Genomic DNA, 5,867 nt, shown 5'->3' with positions numbered 1-5,867 from the left:
TCACTCCACACAGCCTGTTGTTCAGTCATTTGGTTGTCCCTCACTAACCCCCCTGCCGACCTGGTCGCTCCATGCAGCCTGCTGTTTGGTCGTTACTGTGATGGCATCCTGGACAATTTTTATATTCCTCTATTATTAGTATAGATAGCCCAGTGGACTGGAGGACCAGCTCTTTCTGGCGTCTTGGAGATCTCAGAGCATGAGACTTTCTTGAGAATACTGTTTATGTCTCTATAACTTATGTTTTCTTATGCTGTTATCTGGGTGGCTATGCTGAAGTAATATCGTAGGAGTGAACACAGTGCTTCCTTTCCGGAATCCCAGTCAGTCATATTTTGTAGTGACTAGATATTTTGGAATTGGTAAAACTTGGTTCATTTAAGTTTTGACATTTGGAATTATAACATTTTTGATAATTTCTTTTGTAGCAATAAAGCACCTTTTCTTGTGATCTAAGACAGGATTCTTGGAAAATTATTTTCATGTTCCTGTTCATGCCTTGGGGAGTCATCATAGGGATTGTCTGCAGCACTAAAGTGCAGTGGGACCCCACAGGTATATTTAGATAAAGGAGACCTGGCCTCTGACTGCCTTGGACTTCTACTCCTTTTGGAATTCTAGTGTTTTTCTCAGAGGCAGGTTATGATAGTGGAAGCTCATGCATGTTGAAATAAACAGGAAAAATAGAGCAGTCTATCAGGTGCAAATGTAACTGTAAATCATAAGCATAGTACCTGGCACATGTTCTTTTCCCTTCCTTTTAATCTCTTCCTTAACTGATTGGAAAATAGATTGTCACACTGGTTGTAACTGTGAATAAAAATAAAGCTTAACATGTGCTAACCGCTGGCCTGACTCGTAGTCCTTTGAGAGTTATAAGTGAACTTCAGTTTCTGAAATTTCGTGGTAATTTAAAGGGTGTGGAAGTGTGTGTGTGTGTGTGTGTGTGTCCTTCTCCATTCCTAGCCACCGGCAGGTGGTGGAGCTCACCAAGATAGAGCTAGGGTTGAATCCTTCCTGCTGAATTCCTTTGCTGCAAGAACCAAGTACAATGAATCACTTAAACAAGACACTCATTGTCTCAGAGTTCTGGAGACCAGAAGTCCATGGCCCAGGTGTCCGTGGGGTTGCTTCCTTCCCAGGACTGTGAGAAAGGATCTGCTCCACGCCCCACTCTGATTTCCCAGTGCTGTGCTGGCAATCCCCAGCATTCCCCGGTGCCTATTGCATGGCCCTGAACTGTCTTCATCTTCCTGTGGCATTATCTTGCTCTGCCAGCCACCACTATTTCTCTGCTGACTCCGATCTCCTTCCTCTTTTTAGCATTTACACAGGCTTACTTCCCTTTATTTTAACAACAGATCCCATAATCTCATACCTCTACCTATTACACTTCTCTGCATGTTAATGAAACTTCTCCAAAGGGTTTCCTGGTCTACCTACTTCTGTTTATTTTATCTCTAACATCCCATCCCCACCTTCATCCATGGCCATGGATTTCCAGAGTCATAAGGAGGCCAATGTCTTCAGTTCTGGAGTCAGCATGGCTGAGAGCTACACTTGGGAATCAGACTGGCGAGGTTAATTTCAGCTCTACCATGCAGTAGATGGTGACCTAGACCAACCAGAGCCCCAGTTCCCACATCTGTAAATTAGTGAAAATAACAGCCACATAGTAAATACAGACATAATATGCTTCTACAGCTATTAAGCTAAATGAAATGAGATTATGTACAGTCAATTCTGCTATAATGTGACATCTGAGTGGCTAAAAATCATTCCACTATGCACGACCGGGCTCCAGGGGAAGATGCAGTTATTGGCACAGCACTCGAAAAAACTTCATCACTGACACATTTTAAGGAAAAAGATAGGGACTTCATAAAGCTGGCGCAGTTTTACATGTAAGTAAGTGGCTAAGAAATAAAGTAGTTCACTAAATATGGCCCTTGACCCTGCAAAATACCTGAAGTTTGTAGCTTGTGAGTGATTGCAAAGTGGTGGAAGGAGTGACAAAAAATTGGATGGAGAGTTGTAACATGGATGTGGGCGGGGAGTGTGGCTCCTGCCAAATGGGGCAGTCTGGGCCCCTAGGAGACGTGTGAGGTCTTGTGTGCGCATTTCGTGTTTTCCTACTTGGCTCTGTTCATGTGGATGCTCTGTTCTTTGTTTATCTAGGTTTTCTTGTGGACAAAACTCAGCCTAGCAAGGACAAAATTTGCATCCAGCTCAAATTGTTTCCTGATGTATCCATTGTGCTGAAACTCAACTGTGCTCTAAAAATGATCCTTGCATCAGAACTGGCTTTGAATCAGGTGCTAGCTGTGTCTCTGGCCTGCAGTGAACACTCAATGAATTGTTTCTACTTCTCCTTCCTATTTCCTCCCCTAAAAATCAGATCTTCTTGAAGGCAGGTGGTATGTTTGGTCCAATTTTGTGCCCCGGTGACTGGTACCCATTAACCAATCAATAATCATCCTCAGATGGTAAAGGCAGGACAGTGCTACAGCCTCTGGGGAAGGGGCTTCTGTAATTGACAGGAGCCCAATTGCTCGAGGTGATACAGTAACTTCGGTACCTGGTGGGCTGCAGGTTAGAGCAGACCCAGGTCCAGCAGACCCAGAGCTGGACCCTGAGTACTAACCTGGTCAAGAGCTGAGCCTGCAGGTGGAAGAGCCATTATTTCTCACAGTGGAAAGTGGAGGGCTCCCAGGTTGAGAACTGGCCATACTATAGCTCCCTTGGGACAAGTGAGAAGTCTCAGGTGACAATGTCACCCATCTAGGAAGTGACAGACTAGCACTTGACCTTGTGCAGAACTGTCCCCAAGTCCATGGTTTTCCCTTCATGTCACTATTGACCAATGCCTATGACAAAATCAGCCAAATCTACAAGATGTCACCATGATAGAGTGAGCTTTCTACCTGGCATTTAACCAGCCATTCTATTTAATCCTCAAAACCATCATGTCCTTATTTCACATATGAGAAATACTAAGCTCAGAGAAGGAAGATGACTTGCCCAGGAACACACACAGATGAGGACAGGTGACTCTGTTCTCCTCACGGAAAACAGGGTAAGGAGAGGACTGGCCTCCTGTCCTGCAGGGCAGGGTGGGGAGGAGGGATGACAGAGTGAATTATAGACATCAGATGCTGTCCACTCTTGGCGGAGCCACCAACTGTAATTGCGGAGCCCCATTCTGCTCTCTACCTAATAGAAGCATGAGCAATTTTTGTGGGAAATCTGCGACACAATGGGAAATACCCTCAGTGAGAAATTAAATATTGGTGTCACAGGACTATTAGAGAAACAAGTGGTATTGCACACTTCCTCCCCCTCCTCCTAGGCATCTTCATCTGTTCTCAGGCTGGCATGAACTCCTGTAAAAGCCCTGGGACCCAGCTATGGAATTACAGATTGTTGAGATGTCTGGAATTTGGCTTTGGGAGGTGATCCACATGTTCACTGATTTAACAGACTTCTGTTTATAGTGGAATGAAGTTTTCATGGGAGCCTGTGATTCAAAGGTGTGAGCTCCAGGAATCTCTGGAATTGTTTTTCCATCTATAAAATGGAGACCATCATCATCATCATTATCATCATTAGTCATTGCCATCATCACTATCATGATTAGGATCATCACCATGAAAGTCCCCCTTTCATTGGGTTGCTCTGAGAATTAATCGTGTTAGCATCCCAAGCCTAGAAGTAGGCAGACACACAGAATGTGATTTTCTTTTCTTTACTAAGGGGTCCCAGGGCCTGTGCTCAGCGATGTGAAAAATGCAGACAGAGTCAGGGACAGCCCTGTCCTCATGGAGTTCATTGTCTGGCAGGCACAGGAACCCATGTCTTCACTCTCCAGCAGTTCTCAGAAAATAGTCCCCTTTGGAGTGTAAAGTGCCCCTTTTAAAGTTGTAACTGTTTTGCATCCACCACAGCACGATTCCCTGCCATCTTAATATGTGTGTATATTTATTTTCCTCAACGGGGCAATAGGCACCTGGAGGCAAAGATTGCCTATGTGTGAAGTAGGGCTTACTGTTGAGTACTCAGCCTCATCCTGTGAATTCATATACTGCCTTAAACTGTGTCTGAAACCATTCACCCTCCTCATTTTCCCATTGATTCTGAGGGTGAGTTTGCTTCTCAGCCAACATCCTAGGAGTCCATATGTCCTACATCGCCTGGTTTTCATCTTTTGAGTTTTTGTCTCAATATTAAGAGGCTCAGTGAATCCATATAGGACCCTGATGCAGTCTCTGCCATTTGCTAAAAGCATTGCTGCCATTTGATGGTCTAGAGCAGGGGTGGGCAAACTTTTTGACTCGAGGGCCACAATGGGTTCTTAAACTGGACCGGGGGGCCGGAACAAAAGCATGGATGGAGTGTTTGTGTGAACTAATATAAATTCAAAGTAAACATCATTACATAAAAGGGTACGGTCTTTTTTTTTTTTTAGTTTTATTCATTTCACACGGGCCGGATCTGGCCCACAGGCCGTAGTTTGCCCACGGCTGGTCTAGAGCTACAGCATGGAGAGTGACACAGCTTGTCCACTGCCTTGAGGGTGTTTATAATACCAAACTTATGTTACTTGAGGGATAACTGTGCACCAAACTTTGAAATGCACTTGGAATGCAGAGATGCTGGGCCCTCAGGAAAATGCAGTCCAAGGAGGAGCTAGATACCTATTAGACAATCACAGGTCACTGTGGGGAGTCCCATGACAAAGGGAAGAGAAGAAAGAGTTTGGAGTCTGTAGAGCTCAGAGGAAGCACCAGCTGGAGAAGAGGGAATGGGTCACGTGTAGGCTCCAGGGTGACTTTCTGAAGAATGTAATGCCTGAACTAACTTTTGTAAAATTAATAGGAATTATACCATCTAATAAAGATGGGAAGAGTATTCTGAAGGAGAAGATAGTTTGAACAAAAGCATGAAAGCCTGATGATAAGAAAGGGAGTAAAATGGGCCATAATCAGATTTGGGTGAAAGAACACGAAGATCAAGACATCAAGAGTCAGGAGGAGTCTCTGAGCACCTTCCAGGCCATGCGAGGGAGCTGGGACAGTTCCTTGTAGATGCAGGAGGACTCAGTGAATAACAGAGGTGCAAGGTACAAGCAGCAGCTGGAGCAGCAGCAGTGTTTATTCACCTTTTACTATGTGCCAAGCCCTGTGTTCAGTGTTTTACAAGGGTGATACCATCTTTATAACAACCACATGGAACATGGTAGACACAAAAATGCCCCTTAAGGATGTCCATGTCTTAATCCCACAACTATATAAATAGGTTGCCTTACATGGCAAAAATGACTTGGAGATGTGAATAAGTTAAAGATCTTGAGATGGGAATGTTTTCTGGATTACCCAGTATAATCACAAAGGTCCTCACAAGAGAGAGCAGGACAGACAGAGTCAGAGAAGTGATGTAGGAAGTGGAGGGTGGAGTGATGTGTGGCCAGAGCCAAGGGATGCAGGCAGCCCCTAGAAGCTGGAAAAGCTTGAAAATGGATTCTCCTCTAGGGCATCCAGAAAGAACTACCTTTGCCAATCCATTTTACACTGACCTCCTGAACTTTAACATAATAAATCTGTGTTGTTTTAAGCTACTAAGTTTATGGTAATTTCTTTCAGCAGCAATAGGAAGCTAGTACATGGAAGCAGGTATACAAATTATTTTAATTATAGTGATGAAGAAAATAAGTCTCAGAGAGGTTAATTTGCTAAAGGCCACAATGCTGAGAAAAGGTAGGCCTCATGTCATAACTGAACTATACACATCATTTCTCTAGTACTACTTATTCTGTGCAAACCAACCAATTTGTGTTGCACGACCCAGTGATTCTTTGACTGGATTGAAAA

The sequence above is a fragment of the Myotis brandtii genome, unplaced genomic scaffold (genome assembly GCF_000412655.1).
Source record: "Myotis brandtii unplaced genomic scaffold, ASM41265v1 scaffold223, whole genome shotgun sequence".
Classification (NCBI taxonomy): domain Eukaryota; kingdom Metazoa; phylum Chordata; class Mammalia; order Chiroptera; family Vespertilionidae; genus Myotis; species Myotis brandtii.
This window is presented reverse-complemented; position numbering follows the sequence as displayed.